This window comes from Falco biarmicus, chromosome Z, assembly GCF_023638135.1.
Source record: "Falco biarmicus isolate bFalBia1 chromosome Z, bFalBia1.pri, whole genome shotgun sequence".
NCBI lineage: Eukaryota > Metazoa > Chordata > Aves > Falconiformes > Falconidae > Falco > Falco biarmicus.
The window spans coordinates 40703489-40722820 of NC_079311.1; the positions used below are offsets into that span (position 1 = coordinate 40703489).

Sequence of the window (19332 nt, forward strand, 5' to 3'; positions counted from 1 at the left end):
TAAAACCAACAACCAAGTAGGAAGAAAAAAAAGATTAATAATTGCATAATTCAAGTCTGTTTTCCCTTTTTCCTTTCTCTAGATAAAACTCCTGCCTTTGGCAGGGTCATAATGTTCATGTCAGTGTATTATTCTGATAATTCTTGTTCCTGCCTGCTTCTTCAGGGGCAACTTGTACTTTTAAAATGTCATACTGTTTCCACAAACTTCAGTGTCTTTCAGAATAAGAACTGAACATACTGTCTGTCTCTGAAATTTAGTCTCTTTTTGTTTGGATATGGGACCATTAATTCTAGGGAAGAACAGAATTTGATTCATTAGGTACATTATATCCAATTGCAGGGTAGTCCTATCACGTATGAGCTGCAAAGATAGTATTGTTAGCCACAGAAAGCATGGAAGGCTGAAGGTAAAATCTGCTTGTAGGAGGGATGTATAACTGAGGAAAGGAAAGCATAAACATGGCTTATTTTCATGTGCCATTTTCCAGGACCTCTCTTCAGAACACAGACTAGAAAGACAAAATCTTCTGGCAAGAAACCCATTCATTGCACTGCATGAACACCAGATCACAGAAAACAAAGCCTTCATATGTATATCTTTTCTTGATACACATATGTGCTTGGAGTGTCCTTGCTGCAACTAAGTATATAGGTCAGGAAGTCCATATTGCAATCAGCTGATTAAATTAAATAAAATATTCAGTAAGTATCAGATAATTAGATGCTCTTGACTGGTTTTTGGTCAGAAAGCTATAGCAGCCATGCCAACTCTTGGAAAAAAAAAAAAAAGGTGATAGGTCCTTTAATTATTGTAACTGGTCATAATGTACTTTTTCAGTCTCATTTGGAAAGCAGCATCTGCAATGGCACAATATTTGCAATATGCACAGGGTGTTTTAAATATGAATTGTAACTGGGCATTGCACTGCAAGTACTGGTGAGCAGCTGCTTTGATCTGTACAACATCATTCTTTGGCTAAGAATACCCCAAACACTTCATTCACTGTAAAAGTTTGGGGTTTTTTTCCATATAGATTCACAGAATGCTTGAAAAGAAGCTGTTCTGTTACTGAGTGACTTTATAATATATTATGATTCACAATTACATCACATATAGGAAGCAGCCAACCAACACTAGAGGGCCATTACTTAAACCTCTGGCTGTGTTCTGTTATTTGAAAGATGTGTGTGTCATGTGTGGAAGTAGGATAGCTTGGCAAAAACATTTAATAGTAATGTTCCTGGCTTCTCAGAACTTGTTCACACAATTGCAATACTTCCTGCTACTGTACCTGTCATTACAGAGTTGCCCACCAATGGGAACAGCATATGAGGCATTCAGTTGCATTTATGAATCAACAGTGACATAATTCTGTGATCTGCAATGGAGCTGCCACAGCCAATATATAGTAAGTCTTTCAGTAAGCAGAAAAATAAACAAGAAGAACTACACAATTTACTTTTTTTTGTAAACATACATATTAAGTTGGATGTGGAACGTATTGACAGCCTGAGTAATCAACACTGATAGTAACACTTGAGCTGTCAGGGCAAATCAGCACAGTGGTTGTATATATCCCAGTATAGGTAGATCTTACTGTGCAGTAGAACTGATATACAGAGTTTTGTGCTGCCAGAGTTTTGACATACAGTTGGAGCTTCCCAGACCACCTTTCTGTGCTAGTTCTGATTTATGGTAGGATTGGAACATCAAGAAACAATCACCATATTAGAAAACCTTACCAGATTGTTGCTTTTGTACACCTACCACATGAGCCCATATTCTTACCTGTTAGAGCTTTCCTGTCTATATCTCGGCTAACAGCAGGATGAATTACTGACATGTGTCTATCTTTCTAATTTCCTTGATACAATGAAGTATTTGGAATGATGATTCCTCAATCCCTTCTTGCACATTTCCCCAGTATGTTTGAATATATGGTGTAGATGCAATCTATACACTTTAAGACACTTCTTGGAAGGATTTGCATCAAAATCTGTGGTGTAAACCATGCATGATGATGTGGCCTTCATTTTCACCTTTGGTAGAAACATATTTTCCTTTTAGAAAAAAAGGCATCTCATCTTTATTTTTCTTGAATTAGACATTCCAAGGTTCAGATAACTCTTGTCACTCTTACATAAGAGATATATGGTAAGACCAAAGAAGTCTCAATTAGCTTTGGAGCAGCTTAGACCAATATTAAGCTACTTGGGGGATTCAAAGGGAGAAGCCTAGCACTATGGGGTTTCTTGCTTCAAGAATGGGAAAAAGAGCTGGTTTTTTAATCTGTTGCCTTGGAAGTAAAAGCACTGGTTGAGTGCCAGGACCTAAGGAAGTTTGCTCCCTGCAGAAAGGTAGAACTTGATAGGAGTTGATTACTTATTTAAATGTCAAAAACCAGCTTGGGCTTGCCTGAACCTGGGCAGGATAGAAGCATTTGTACAGACTATCACCAGTGAAGAGTCTAATGAAAGTCTGGGCTCAAAAGTGATGAAAGAGTTTTGGGGTTTGTGCTTATTTTGGACTCGGGGTATCCAAGAAGGGACAGTTTTATATGACTCTGTAAGAGAGCTGTTCTGGAGGCCAGATGTATAAGCTGAAGGTCAAGAAAAAAGTTCTCACAGTGACCTGCCAAGAATAAGAGTACAGTAAAAATATTTGTACTCTTTTTTCAGTGTCATTTTAGAGTGCTGTGCATACCTATCTCAGCTGTGTGTGAGTGGCATTTAATGAGAAGGATCATCAGGATGATGACTTTTTTTTTTCACTACACAGTCCTGATAAACACAGAAGACATCTAAATCCTTAAGTACAGAAATAAGCCGTGAAGAATTTGTCTGTTGTATATGTTGTGTATGCATTCATATGCTCAAATGCACATTCCCAAATTAATTATTCTTTAAAAACTATTGATTATATACTTATTGATCATCCAACAAGATGGGAAAAATACTCTTCTGTGACTATTCATACTAACATCTTTCCCATCTATGAAGAACCATACTGGGAAATAAAAAGATTGTGTCTCAAAATTTTACGGAAGTATAATTCTCGTTGTTAACTGAATATACAGTGGAAATATTTATGCTTTATATTGACCAAGAATGGTGACTTGTCTTGTGGTTTCAAGTTTAATTTTTTTTAAGTGTTTAAACAATATTAAGCCTAGTGTTTCAGTATTATTCCTAGTGCCTAATGCTGTAATAGATTGTCAACACAGTCCTCATACTCATGTCAGATGTCCTGCCACTTTTAGCAGGAAACTGCTGTGAATTCTGTTTTCACGTATACTGGTGAGAAACGTTGCTGGATTGAATTTACCACCATTACCCTTGTTCTGTCTTTCTCAAACTGTGTTGTCACACAACACCCAAAATTCATTAGAAAGGTTAGATTAGCAATCGTGCAGTTTCCCTGGGATGGGGGAGTGGACAACTGACTCTAATTGCTAGCAATTGTCCAATGCTCCAGGCAGGACATATTGCCTAAAAACCCCTTACCTCTCCACTGTAGAACTAAGGTTTCAGGAGCAAAGACCATTTGAATCAAGGCTGTACTTTCAAAAATTTTAAGATGTTGTTCTGTCAGAGTCGAGAACTGCAATTTGGCTCAGTTTGTGTATAAAAATAGTAGGCAACTTAAGCTTAGTTGTAAGGTTAAAGTTGAAAGTAAAGCCGAAAGCATATCTAATAAATTTAAATGCATGAGTAATGACATCTAAAAATAAGATACACATTGGGTGGTTATTCAGACTTCCACCATGATGCCTGATGATTATTTTTAATGTTTACATAAAAATTACTTGGCCATCCCAAACAAGTTTCAATGTTGTTGGAAACAAGCAATTCCTAAGGAAAAACAAAAAATTATGCACTATAAGAATACTAAAAAGTGGTAAAAACCAAAGCTTATTATCTACTCTATATAAAATCAAGTGTATTATCTAAACACTAATGGAAATATAAGTCTTATTCTTTCTTTAACTAGAGTTAAGACTACATCCTTTTTCTGTGACTGGTATTTACTTTGTTTACTGAGTGGATTTGAAAGACAGAAGAAAGGAATGCTATAGGATTTAGCTATAATGACCATGCATTCATGAAGTATGTGCATTTTAAAAGCTGAACCTTTAAATTTAAGAAGTGTGGTCTTCTAGATTTTTAACAGCTAGAGGGTAAACTGCTTTATATTTTGTTTTTCTGCTCAGTGGTATTGATGGTAGAAAAATGAATATTCCTGTAAGCCCATTGGAGACAATATGAACTATGTAGTACTGCCAGGAGTGTTGTTACTAATGATCTTCTCAACTCCCTGGCTACAAATTCCTGAGAAGGTAACAGGAATAACATGAATGGAGACTAAATTATTGTCCAAGAATCAAGTCATTCCACTAGATACTGATCTAAATATCCATTAACACTCACATGAGGCATGCAGGCATTCTTTTTCATATCAGCGAAGCATTCTTAATACCAAATTAAATGCCCATAACAAAATGATCAGTGAACGTCTCTCAGAAAAGAGCATCTTAACTTCATTCAGTTTATCTGTTTTCAAAGGGAGGCAATTATACTGATATACATTAGCAATGTGAAATTAAATCATTACCAGTTGCACTTTTTGTTCTCCTAAAGTGGTCTGAAGTCTTTTGACATGAGATATTACTACTCTATTAAAACCATGCTTAGTCATCTTCAGTTCATACAACCAAAATTTTAACCTGGAAATCAATACTCTGCTTGCTTTCATTAACATGAAAGGTTTTCACACTTTTCCAAACTACTGGACATGTTTTCCCCTGTTGCTGATGAGGGAGAACTTATCATTGATGACAGTTCAAATTGCAAGGATTTAAATTAAATCTGACATTGCTTTCTGCTACGCTGAGAGCTTTTTGTATCACAGACAATGTAAAGGTCACAGTAGGCTTGCTTTATGAGCGAAATAGCTCCTTTTGTGTTAAACATTGTCCAGAGTCTCCAAAAAGAGGAAGTCAAGGTTAGCCTTAGTTCCATACAAAAGAAACTCTTAGACATGTTTAAAAATCTCTAAGATTGAACATCTAATTTCTATGATTCTATTTTGAAAACATTTTCTACATTACAGAGTTTGATGGGGATAGACCTATTTCATCAAATACTGAAGACATCATTAAAATATTCAAGCACTGGGTGAGAAATGCAAAACTTTGATTAACTGAGACCTGAATAAATATTACAGGATGGGGTCCTATCTATAACGTGGGGGTTTTTTTAATACCTTAATTTCTGAGTGATACAAAAGGGGATTGGAAAGAAGGGTCTGTGGTATGGACCAGGAAAAGATAGAAGGTGACTCAAGAAATATGTTTGAGAACATTCCAATTACAGGTTTAATTGCAGTCTTGCCTTTAGTCCACCTTTTCATTAAGAACTTTTCTTTCCCATCCTCATGTATGCAGATACTTAGTATTAAAATAATAAGTGCATGTGATCTTATATTTATGGCATGAAGTCTTGTTTCTAAGGCTGAGGAATTTTATTCTCCCCACCTTGTGACATGTGACAAAGCTGCAGCTGCAGGCTGCTGGTTCAAAATAAATAGTATCAGTATAGTGTCGTAGGCACTCCAGGCTGCTGAAGGAGCAGCTGAAGGAGTGGGTGGCATTGTCCAGAAGGGGGCATGGCTAGGATGTCTAACAAAGGTGTTAACTTGGAGGCTGCTGCCAGCAGAGCTATCATGAAATAGCAAATACCCCTCCACTGTGATGAATTGCCCCTTCTGGCACAGGAGCATTGGCTATGTTAGGAAGCGCAAATTACATGTCCCTGTGGCAGCTTGTCTAAATGTGAACCTTTAATTGTAATTAAGTGATGAATACATTCACTTCAGTTTTTGTTTTGTTTTGGTGAATTCAGCTCTGATAAAGGTGACAGATTAATTGCGCTGAGGAATGAAGTCATTGAAGCTGGTTGAGAAATGGTTCAAAAAATATTTCATCAACTTTTTTTCTTGAATTATCTTAAAAAATGTTTCATCTAGGTCTAAAAATCACAGTTTAGTAACAGCAGGAGAGTCTTTCCTTTCTACCTGCATCCAGATATCTGTACCACACCTTGAAATGCTACAAGCCACATGTTTTTGTCTGTGCTCTATAAGACAAGCATATTTCAGAACGGCCAGACACACATTCACATGGAAATCTCTCCTCCTGATGATTCACAGGATTTTCCTGTTCTTTAAAAAAAGAAATAAAAATCTCAGAATGTTTAAAAAAATAAATTTAAATGACTAGCAAATACATACCCATGTTTGTGGGGCTTTACTTGAACCAATACTTGTGAGTGGTGTGTGGCAGAAAACTCCTCTCTCCAGTCACTGGTAGCTGCTTTTCCCTGAAAGCTTGAGGAGAGTCTAGAAAAGATCTAGTAGCCTCCTTCAGGGCCCTCTCTGGAATGAGAAGATAGCATGCAGGCAGGGTACTGCTTCCTTTTCCACATCTACCACATGTCATCCCCCTCTTCTTCTGAATGGGGAGGGGAGATTGAGGATTATTAAAAGAAGCTGCCATATCCTAATCACTAGACTTTAACTTATTATTGTGTCTTTTGGGGGCTTCTCTGTTGCACAAACTAAGCAGAGAAGGAGAGTAAGGATGTATAATCAGACAAATCATGATTTAGAAATTGTGGTGGAGTGTCTTTTGGTCTTCTAGTATTAGTCCGCAGGGGTTGCTTTTCATATTGGAACACTCTAACCAGAAGCAACCTATTAGGATAAACAAGGGAACATCTAGCACATTGTATTAGAGCTGATAAATAATGTGATAGTTGTTTTTATGTGTCCATTTTATTCCATGCATGTAACATGAAGAGGCAGCTTTGTGCGATGCAGTGGGGCTGTGCATTGTATATGCTTTGTATAATACAGAATTCTTGTTCAACATATGCAGTTCAGATAAGTGACAAAGCATCAGATCTTTTATGACCAAATATTTCTGCTAATGTGTATTTTCCATCTTATCTACTCCATTTCTGGTTTTTTAAGCAAGTTGTTTTTATTGGACTGTAAGTAGCAAATTCCTACGATTTTATAGCCATGTGACATTGTTGTCATTGCTTTTAGAACAGGAAATGGTACATCTGTTAATAAAGAGACTAAAAGAACTCTCCCATGAGTCACCAAAAAGCATTTGCCAAAACTAATTAAACTAATGCCAAATATGACATGTCAGTTTAAAACCTGTAACAATTTACAGTACACTGACTTTGCGGGAAAGGGGTTGAATATGAGGATGAAGGTAGGGGGAGGTTAGGGTAAGGATCTGAAGTATAATTTCAATGAAGAAGTAAAGCTCAATTGTCTGAATTTTTTTGCTCAATTATTCACCTACCTATGTTGAGCTTGCCCAAGAACCATTTTCAGAGACCTTGTTTTTCAGTTTTACTCAATTGTGATTAGCAAAACTGTTCATTCTGTTTGAACTCACATTTTATATTTCTCCAGGTATGAAATTTTAATTCTTATTCTAAGATAAGAGCTGTTTAAAAATAAAATTTAATTTATCCTTGTATATAGTATTTGCAAGGTGTTTCACTAAATTTCATAGGACTGTCATGAGAATCGGCTAAAGAGATGTTTCGATCTTGATTTTCTTAATTGGAATTCAGAACGAAATACAGAGTTCTTTTAAGTATTAAGCTAAAGAATACACCAAGAAAAGCAATGTAAATTTTGATAATAAAGGCTGAAGAACTATTTTTTTCCCATTATGCCTGCAAAACAAAAATATTACATGTCTAGCTAAGGCCTGCAGTCTGATTTTAACTTCAAAAAAGGATGTAAACAATGCATCAAGAAAGCTGAAATTTCAATAATAATCAACCTGATTTCCACAAGCAGTTATATATAGCACTCAATAAAATTGGCAGTCTACTTATTGTATGCTTACAGTTTCTGAAATGAATTTTTTTTTCCATTTCTATAGCAAATATAATTATTAAAATGCAGCTAGAAGAGTATCGCAGAATTATTTCATCTAGATGAGCCATGAGATTTATATTCTATTATTAAATATGTTATTATATGGTTGTGGGTTTTGGACCATGATGCATTGTGGAAGCAATGAGGGACACAAGGATAGAGATGGGTTATCTAGAGGCAAGACCAAAGGCCCTATCACACTTGACTTTGACAAAATACTCTCCAACAAAACTAGCTTGCATCATCTGCCACCCCAAGTCTTGTATCAAAAGAGTGCAGAGAACTGAGCCCCTGTTTTTGCCTTACCTTACATTTGTCTACAATGTCAGTCTTAACTGCCAAACTTTGTGCAGCCACTGCTATGAACTCTTTCCTTTCTCACTTCTATGCAATAAAAGTATTACTTTAGTGATATCTTTTATTGAGAATTAGCCCATCAGGCTAGCACTAACCATCAGAAATCCCTTTACTAATAAATATCCCACTCCATTCTTGCATAATTCTATTGACACATCAGTGATTTATCACTCTGCATCTTTGATTCAGAATACCTTTGTGTCCTCAGCCTTCCTGTTTAGGTTGCTATATCTGCTAGATTAACGTAAGTGAGTCCAAAGAATTATTCTGAACTAGTTTCTCCCCTCTTTCCAATCTTGTTTAAAACAAGTGTGGCAGTCTTACTTGTTTCAAATCTGGGAATTTGTACTTTTCACTGAAATTAGGGTTTTGTGATAGCCGAAAAAGTTCTTTTCAGAAAAAAAATTTCCAAGCTCTTGTCACTATTGCCATGAGCTGTTGATCAGTCTTCAACAGTAATCATGTCATAAATATCTGGTGCAAGTAGTTGGCATTTGCAGGTGTCTCTCTAGCTCCCGAAAAAATTCTTGCTAATACTGGGTTTTCCATAACTTCTCACCCTGCTGCAGGTCTGTCCTGCACACAGCTTTCCTGTTTATAAAGTGAACATCTTCTGATAATTTAGAATATTTAGTGTTCCTAAATTAATACATAATCCCATTACGCGGGAGGAAGTATGACATACTACTTTCATTAACTAAATTAAAACATCTGTGGCCCAAAGTTCCCTGGCATGGGCTCAGTGATCAAGATCTCCTTAATGTTTTTGGTAGTTCATTATTATTTTGCTGTGATAGGAACTCCTGGTCCTAATGTCTCCTGTTTGGATTAGTACTGTCATCTTAACTAGGACTAAATGATGACATTTGCTTTAAAGATATGGATAGCTCAAAATACAAAAACTTTTCTATGATGTGCAGTCTGCTTTGAAAAGTAATGTTACTGTAGATGAAACTGTTCATGTCCATGTTAAGGTACTGTATGGAGGTTAGAAATTCTGTAATGTCTGAGCATTTCTAAGTTTCTAAAATTGTTCTTTTTTCTAACCCATAACTTGATGATGTGCTTATTCTTCATCCTTTTGTTCACAAAGTTATCCCAAGCCCACTGATTTTAGGTATATGACATACAAATCATACATTCCCTGAATTTCTCCTGAAAGGTGTGATAAATGAGTTTGCAATGGGAGTCCCCATCTTTGGGAAAGGATTATCTTGCCTACTACATTTTATTTTTTAAATAAGAAAAACTATGGGGAAAGAAAATAAGGGAGATAATAAAAAATGTTAAAGCTACAATATGAACCGATTCTCCATCTAATTGTAAAAATAGTATTTTTTGGTTAAGGTCAAAGCCAAAAAACTATTGTAGTAAGAGAGAGAAAATTATTTAAATAAGAAGATGCAATATTTTATGCAAAAATAAAGGCATTTGTACTCTAAATGGAGATAGCGGATAAATGTTGTTCTCCTCTGAAATTGATAACTTCTGATTTATGTTTTTCTTATAAATAGAAGAGGACTGCAAGATTTCTTTAGAATTCTGTGTAAGGTGTGGATAGCATAGCGACTTTAGAATACTGTCTTACCAACCATACCACATTTATAGCTTGTGCAAAGCAAAAAGTCACGGCAGTCAGGCAAAGTCACCAATGACTGGAAAAGTGAAACATCATACCTATTTTTAAAAAGGATAGAAAGGAGGACCCTGGGAACTATCAACCAGTCTTTCTTACCTCTATACCCTGTATCTGTAAGATAATTGAGCAGATCCCTCTGGATAACTGGGAAGTGACTAGAGACAGGCAACATGGCTTCACAAAGGGAAAATCATGCCTGACTGGCCTGGTGGCCTTCTAAGGTAGAGTGGCTGCATTGGTGGATAAGTGAAGAGCAACTGATGTAATCTGTCTTGGGCCTTTGACACAGTCCCATACAACATCCTTAGCAATAAATTGGAGAGATATGGGTTTGATGGGTGGACTATTTGATGGCTAAGGAATTGGCTAGCCACATCCGAAGACCTGCAGCCAATGGCTCAATGTCCAAATGGAGAGCAGTAGCAAGTGGTGTCCCCCAGGGGTCTGTCTGCTTTGGTCTCAATGTCTTTGTTAATGACATAGACAGTGAGACTGAGTGCACCTCAGCAAGTCTGTGGATGACACCAAGCTGAGTGCTGCAGTTGGTATGCTTGTGGGAACAGATGCTCTCCCAAGAGACCTTGACAGTCTTGAGGGGTGGGCTAAAGTAAACATCATGAAGTTCAACAAGGCCAAGTACAAGGTCCTGTACCTGGGTCAGGGCGATCACTAGTGTTGATACAGACTGGGAGACAAGTGGATTGAGAGCAGCCCTGTGCAGTAGGACTTGGGAATGGTGGTAGATGAAAGATTACGTACAAGCTGGGGATGCACTCTTGCAGCCCAGAAAGCCAACCATATCTTGGGCCACATCAAAAGGAACACGGCCAGCAGGTCGAGGGAGGAGATTCTCCCTCTCTGCTCCACTGTGGAGAGACCACACCTGAAGTATTTCAGCCAGTACTGGGGTCTTCAGCCATGGGGTCTCCAGCACAAGAAAGACATGGACCTGTTAGGGTGGGTCCAGAGGAAAACAGTCAGAGGACTGGAATACCTCTCCTATAAAGAAGGGCTGAGAGAGCTGGCATTCAACTTGGAGAAGAGAAGGCTCCAGGGAGACCGTATTGTGGCCTTGTGCTGCATAATAGGGGCTTAAAAGAAAGACTGAGAAAGACTTTTTACCAGGGTCTGTAGTACAGGACAAAGGGAAATGATTTTACACCCAAACAGGGTAGGTTTAGATCAGGGGTCCTCAAACTACAGCCCGCAGGCTGGATACAGCCCCCCAGGCTCCTCAATCCGGGCCCCGGTATTTACAGACCCCCCCGCTGGGGGTTGGGGGGGCAACCAAGCAGCCGCAGATGGCTGCCTGCCACTGCATCCGCGCGCCGGCCCCCTGGTTAAACAGTTTGAGGACCCCTGGTTTAGACTGAATATGAGGAAAACATTTTTTACAATGAGGGTGGTGAGACACTGGCACAGGTTGCCCAGAGAAGCTGTGGCTGCCCCATCCCTGGAAGTGCTCAAGGCCAGGCTGGATGGGGCTTTGAGCAGCCTGGGCTAGTGAAAGATGTCCCTGCCCATGGCAGGATTGTTGGACTGGGCGATCTTTGAAGGTCCCTTCCAGCCCAAACTATTCTGTGATTTTATGATTCTAAATAAAAGCATAGCATAATATAGTAAGCAATTTTATGTGTTAAGCCTTCGGTTAAGAAATTAATGCCTGCTACTAACTTTACACAATATTAGGCAGAAATCAATTAGTTATCCAAAAATTGGAGTAGTATTTGATATATGATGGCTTTTAGAAGTGAGATTTTTGTTGAGGAGGAGAACAGTGCCTTGAGGAATGAAGGACTGCCTAGAAAATTTTGTAAATATATGAAAAGCCTTTTAAATAATTTTGGCAGAATCATAATCCCGTCAAAACACTAAATATAAAATAAGGACTTAGTATAAAATCAGTACTAAAGTTTGAGGGAAAACCAGCATTCCTTTGAAGAGTGAAATGTTTCTATTGTAATTCTTTGTTACTCATAAATTAAGATGTACTGTACTGGTTATATCTAGATAAAGCTGTTTATAGGGTTTATATACATTAATACTTCAAGTGTATACTACTTGTTACAAAACAAACACACATGGGTAAAGCCTAGCCTGTTATACCTGCAAAACCAGAGGAGGTCCACTGACTTCACTAGACTTTCTTGGTAATGTATCTTAGAACAGAAGTAGGATTTGGCTCAATGTATTTTTCAAGGAAAAAAATTAAAATACTGTCATCTGTATTGGAGGCCATATAAGTTTGTGTATCATCCCTTTCTTTTTCTTCCAAATGGAAGCTTAATAAATAAAATGTTATAAAAATGCATAGAATTAAAAGAAAAATCTAAATTCTGATAAAAGGCAGAGAATATTTTTTTACTATCAGCTTTCAATAAAAATCCCCAAAGAGCATGTTAAAGTGCATTAAATATCCAATAAATACTGTTCTTTGTCATAACAAGAAAACAAAAAAAAATTACAAAACACATACCAGCTTTCAAAATAAGGTTATGATTTAGCAGAACAAAACCAAAGCTTTTGGTATTTTGTTTGTATATTTGCTTTGGCACCAGTATAATTTTTTGATTGTGCTTCAAATACTTAGTTTTGCCCATCTATATTTCTTGTTTGTAAAATAAGAAGTGTCTTGAAAACAGGCTTTGGGTAAAGTAGAATAGTAAATATAACGGTCTGTGAAAACCAGGTATCAGACAGACATTGATCTGATCGGCTTGCAGTCCAGCATCATGCTTGAAATACTGAAATATAGAAGTAAAGGGCTTTTTTTACTCCAGTTACTCTGTTTTCTCTATTCCAGCCCCATTTAAAGATTCTGAAGCTCTCTGTTATGAAAGAAACAATACTCAAAAGAAATAGAAAAGGTGTAGGCTTTTACAACTGTGGTATTACTGTGTCCTGAAGAGAGAGGTTGAATTCTACATCTTGTTCCATAAAGATTTTTTTTCGTTCACCAAATGAAAAGGCTGAAGTTCCTGAGCCCCTTGTAAATAGGCCCTTTTGACTGGATAAACTGAAGTTTTCCTTTAACTTTTTTTCAGTTATGGTTAAATGTTAAAGCTCTTCTGCTTTCTTTGGCAGGGATAATGAAAGGTTGTAGATTCATAAATAGAAAAGAGATGCTTGCTGGAGTTTTCTTTGCAGTAGTGTGGGATCAGCTATACATCTAACATGCCTTTTAAATTCTGCATGATGATCATGATGATCATGATGAATCATGATGAATCGTCCTGACAAATCTCTGAAATTCTTAAATTTGACCTTGTCATCGTTGCTATGATTATATAGAGAGAATCTTTCATACTGCAGGAGACATCCAGGCACCCCACCCCCACCTTCTGCACCACCCCCCCCACCCCCAGGAAAAACATTTTCAAAGTACAATCGTGTAGGCTGTGACACCAGCTAGAGAGGAGAAGCAAAAGCCACACACATTTCTTTTAAAAGCTTTTTTTCCCCTCACAGAATCTTTTTGTTTTTAACAATAGTCAAAGAAAATAAAAACTCAATTGAAAACAGAAGTCAGAACCTTCCCTGCTTTGACCATCCAGAGGAGGGAAGGGACAAAAAGACACCCCCTCTCCCAAGCTCCACACGTCTGTTTTCTAATACAAGCACAGCTATAGAAGCGCCAGCCTACAGCTTTTCCATGCAGCTTCTTTTTCTTTGGCATGATGCCGCTTGATCAGCTATGGCATAATTAGAAGAAGATTTGGTGGGTCAGAAACCACCACTTCGGAAGAAGCAGAGATGGGGAACACCTAGACTTGATTGATTTGTGAGGAGCGAGCAGGGCTGGAAGTTTGTGAGTTATTTACTGAAGGAATATTTCATGTTCTGCCTTATTTGGGGACATAATCTTGAGGCAGCCCTTTGTGAGAGTTTTGAAACCCTCCTGTTATACATGGGTCTAGACAGTGCACTACAAGTGCATGCCTGTGTATAAAGGAAGAAAAATCTAACTAATCCCAAAGAAACTGTAGTCCTCAGGCACTAGGAATTTCCCACCAGAGGTGAAAAAGGGGGTTGGATTATCAAAGCCATGCGAAGATGCAGATGTGTTTTAGAAGGCCAGGAAGAGAATAAGTGAAAGCATGCAAAACACTCAGAACAGAGGAAGCATGATGGTTATGCTGAAAGGTACTGGTGTTTCCAAAATGAAATATTTTGCACAGTAACCTGGCCACATACTGCTATAAAGTACCTTGTTAATGTGCTGTTATGTTAGTGTTAGAATTTGCCAAGAAAATCTGTCTGTATGCTTCCTTACTTAGGAACCCAATAGGGTACATTTTCCAAGTGTTTTATTTTAGCAATGTAGTTGTAAAGACTTATCTGATACTGGAAATGTGGCACCTGAAAATATTTTTCATTTTTACTGCAAGCTCATATAAAACATTCAATAAGCACTTCCAGGAGAAAAAAAAAGATACTACTAAGGTCTTTAGTATACTTACTGCAATCTATAATCACTTCTTTCTGTGCATCTATCTGTAAACTTGAGGAGCAATGTATATACTGTGACAAGAACACAGGAGAGCAAAAGCAGTACCGAGATGTGCCATATAGCTGAGATTATTTAAGAAGAGACTGCCAAAGATTTTGAGTTAAGATTTTTTTTAATGCAAGTCTTCTTTAAATCCCAGTGTGCTGAAGAAATATTGAAATAAGACTGAATAATTTAAAATTAGCTTTTAATTTTGCTTTGCCTGTAAGTTGCAGTCAGATGGACGTAGACATCTCGAGCTGAAAACTTTGTTTATGCAAATTCACAGCTTTAATTAGATGATTAGTAGGAAGTATCCTATAATCTTCAGTTCAGAAAAAAATGCTTTGGGGGTGTCTGTGCAAGCAAATCATAATTTGGAATCCTAATATATTCTGTACTCTTATGCTTAAGCGTACTGTCTGAACATATTGTATTAACATCCTAACAGGTAGCATGCAGTAGTTCAAATTCTAAACTTCAACCCATAAACTGAAAGAAATATAGTATTTTAAAGAGCCATTTTCAAAATCATAATATAAGTCCGTGCAGAAATTTTTGGTGAAAACACTCTAGGTTATGAGCCTGCAGACCTTGAAGTTGAGCTGGCATCCTGGAGAAGAACTGAACTATGTAGAACAATTTCACAATTTGCCTTTTTATGGAAAAGCAAAAAAAACCTTCCTGTTCCTGGCACAGCATGTCTTTTGTTGGAATTTTGCACCTCAGATCTGATGCACTTGCAAGCACTCCAGGAAAGAAAATCTTTGAAAACCAAAAGAGTGCAATTTTGAAGGGCAAAGAAAAGAGGATTCATTCACATGATATTGAATGTGCAGAAATGCAACAAAGCTCAAAGCAGAAATCACCAATTAAGATTAAAGAGGGCAATGACAGGCATTTGACATCACAGCCAGTGTCAAATGTATCAGGAAGCCTGCTTTCCATGAAACAGCAATGCCAAGACAACTGATGACAAAAATTATTTTTCTCTTCAAATGATGATGTTGCAAAGTGTTGACCTGAATTGGGGCACTCCTCTTTGTTCTGCACTGGGACGGAAACATTGAAAATGTATTTACAACTGAACTGTGGCTCATTATACAGTGACCTTGTGCAGAGACCTTTTGTTTAGCAGCAGAGACAAAGTGAGCATGCCAGCCAGGGAGTATAACTGCCTGCTTCTTCTGGCTGTGCATGAAAGGCTATTGAGTCTCCTTTGGCTACAGCTGAGATACAGTCACATCTGAAATCCCACACAAGAGTCTGCTAGACTCAGACATGCTATGCTCAGTTTATTCCTGAGGTCGTGCTCACATAAAACTGCTCATGAAATGCTTATTTCAAAATGCCTCTTCCATCTTGTCCTTTCTCTTCTTTTCTCCTCCCCCATCCTGATTTTTTGGCATTGGCTAGTGGGAAGCACAAGGGAGAGAAACTGCAGTGAGTATGGTAACTGGGTTCCATTCACAAACACAGGAACATTTCTTAAAAGATCGGTTATTTTCCACGTCTTACTACAGGATAGATAGCAGATCTTCCTTATGTTCACCTTCCAAAAGGTGACCTTCTGGGAGAAAGGAAATTCTTATTAACTGATGCTAAATGCATGACTTTACATTTTTGTACTGTTGATCTTCCCATGGCTCCCATCCTCAAACTTGCCCAGTTCTTACTTCATGTTCTCCTCTGGATGGTTGGCATTCCCCACCTGGGCAACAGCAAATGCTTTTACCTTTACACCTAGCCATCTTGTCATACATTTTTAAAAATACTGAATTTATCCTTGAAACACATTTCCAGAAAGAATTCCTTTCCACTGAATGGTTTTATTTTAGCCAAGTACTTTCCCTCTCAGTGTAACTCATTATGTTCTACTATTTAGTTAGTGTTTTTCACCACTTGAAATCTGATATACTATCACGTCATCGTACTGAATATGGATGAATCATATTTACCACCTTTCTTACTTCAGAAAAAATGGTTTTCTCATTAAAAGATAAATACTGAGTTAATGTGGCATGGCCTAAAGCCTCCTTAAGTGTAAACTAGTTAAGCTAGTATATGCTAGTTAAGCTAGCAGTTCTAAATGCAAACAACTGGCTCTGTTTTCAAAGTCCCTCATTCATTTAAAACAGCAAGTTTTCAAGTCCCTCATTCTGCAAGTGGTTACATATAGATTTAACTGCAAAAGTGGTCTCACAGATGACAGGATTGCTTATGTGGGAATACTCTTGGTGAAAGTTAGGTAAGTGTGTAAATCCTTGCCAGTGTCAGGACCAACACTGTGTGGTTGAAACTTCAAGATGTAGCCATTGATCCTGACCAAAAAAAAAAAAACACCAAAAAAAAAAAAAAAACCCAAAAAAACCCCGCCTAGAAATGGATCACTGTAGAGTACAAATGAGAAAAGAAGAGGCTTATAAAATAATTCTAAGGCATTAGAACTGAGTTTGGCTCAAACTCTCTAGGCATTTAAAATCCTGATTTTGGTGCATAGTAAGGTGAACAGGATGCTTAGCCCCTCTCCCATCACCTGCCCCTAAAAGCTGAACCAGAATGTTTGCTTTCAATTAGAATTCCTACCTGTTTGATTAACTTAGCTCACCTGTACACATCCTAGGCCCCCACTAGGTTCTGCTTCCATAAATTAACATAACTGAAGTCTGTATAGAGCTAAACTTGCTGTCTGTAAAAGAAAATAATGCTCTTTTCTACTGAAAATCAGGCATTTCTGACATAGCAATATTTCCAGCTTTTCCCTAAAGAAACGTGTTCCAGAAGGATACATGAGTAATTTCCGGTATTAATCAAGTTTAAAATTTTTTTTTGTAGAGTTCTTTGCAATAGAAAACATTTTTGCCTGCCATAAGTTATCTGAAGTATAATGTGCATATAGAACTATTGATAAATGCTGATTTTATTTTCTTTTTTTTACTGACACCATCTATCTAACTGCTAAGGGGTGTCAAACCAGGTCATTAGTACTGGAGCATTGACCTTCTCTATGCAGAAATTACACAAATCACCTAGAGGTGTAAGACGTGCTTCCAGAAAGGGTCTTTTGAAAGGCTGGAAGTTGAAACTGTTTTCTGTTCCCTGGCTGGAGAATTCACTACCTACACATTTAGCCAGCAGTTATGATAAGCCTTCTGAGCACCCTGCTGTACTAAGGAGTCATTTCCCGTGACTGAGTTTTCTTGTCTTTTAGCAACATCTGACATCCATTTAAATAAAATAAGCCCATTTCCTATGTCATTTATGCAGAAATTATAGCAAGAAATATAACCTTTTGCTGAATTTGCTCCTGACTTGTTAGAAATTAACTGCAGTAGAAGTTGGATCTTACTAAATGAGACAATTACTTCATCATTTTTGCCACTAGTGCCGTTAGAAGCATACTTCAACATATTGTGGGCTTTAATAAACTGCTTTATAGGCATAAGATTTATGAAGAAAGGGGAGCATAATTATAAACCATGAATGTCTGTCTGTTCTCAGGGAAGGCAAAGAAGGCTACAAATGAATACAGGTTTTTCTTTCTGAACATGCTGCCCCTGGTATTGGCACTGCCTTTTTACCCTGGGAAGTAAAAATCTTAAGATTTTGATAAGCAATCAGAGGAATCAAATTATCTTTACATATCTGTCTCATTCCACACCTCTCCCTCTTCAGACTCCCAACTGGAATACCAGAAGCAACACAATTTTTTAAGCTTTGTACCATTCATTAATAATTGAGCTACAAGTAATACTTGGCTTCTAAATTACCACACTACCAGTTACTTGGTTTAGTGTTTCTGTTAAAAATGACTTGATATTTTTGAAGTTACAACATCTGTTTGAAATATTTTGCTGAATGCCAGTTTTCTGGTATTAAAACTTGTCACCATTTTTGTTTTCTAAATAATGTGTAATAGTTGTTGACACAGGCTAAAATTTATAAAACATTAGAAATAAGGAATAAAACTCAAAACACTTATTAAAAATTACTTTAAAGTATTGGCGAGTACTTTAATTATCTATAAAAACTACAGATCTTATGCCTTTTCCATGCTTTTATGTGGCCACTTTGAAGAACGCACATCAGATGATCTATGTTTGTGCCCATGCCTGTGGGTAAGTATATAGGGAGAAGAAAAAAGCACTTCTGAGCAGTTCAGTTGAAAATAGAGAAAAAGCTAGAGAAGTATGGAGTATTAGTAGCAATAATAATTAAATGAGCTGATAGAGTCCAAGAGGGAGGGCAACTCTCAGTCACAAATCAGATCTGGTATTAACACCTGGAGTAAAGATCCCTTGGAATCATTCCCCAAAAAGCATGGAGAAAACCACAAAATACATGTATAATGCACTGATTCAAGACAAATTAGCATGGATTTTTGTTATTCAGTGTACTCTAATTTCTGGTATCTGCTAGATTAAATGGCACATGAATTTCTTCTATGAAGTAGGCACAGCTGTGCTTTCAGCAGTGACCAATTCCAGATTCATGAAAATGAGAACCTTCTATTCTAGACCTGTGCTAGCTTGAAGAGTTAAATTGTTCATTTAAATAATTGGATTCTGGGGTGGGTTGACCCCGGCCAGCAGCTAAGCCAAGCTTTGGTTAGTTTGGGTCAGCTATCCAGACTCTGTCCTCTCCCAGCTTCTTGCCCACACCTGGACTATTTGCTGGGAGAGCAGAGAGGGAACAGAGAAGGCCTCGGTGCTGTGCAAGCACTGCTCAGCAACAACTAAAACACTGGTGTCTTATCAACAGTTTTAACCACAAATCCAAACATGGCAGCTATGAAGAAAGTGAAGTCCATCCTGGCCAGACCCAGTACACACTCCTAGCCACAGAAGCTTACCTGTGCTGAATAAGTGCAGTAAAGATA

General features: G+C 37.5%; 1 long non-coding RNA gene across 1 annotated transcript in view; it reads left to right on the forward strand.

Moving 5' to 3' along the window:
• The first annotated feature begins 1061 nt into the window (after window positions 1–1061).
• The window catches only part of LOC130142301 (uncharacterized), a 32347-nt gene continuing 14076 nt past the window's right edge, over window positions 1062–19332 (forward strand). Inside the window, exons 1-2 of the long non-coding RNA XR_008819348.1 lie at window positions 1062–1411; window positions 5113–5177. This is a non-coding gene — a long non-coding RNA (uncharacterized LOC130142301). The remainder of the gene's footprint in view (window positions 1412–5112; window positions 5178–19332) is intronic.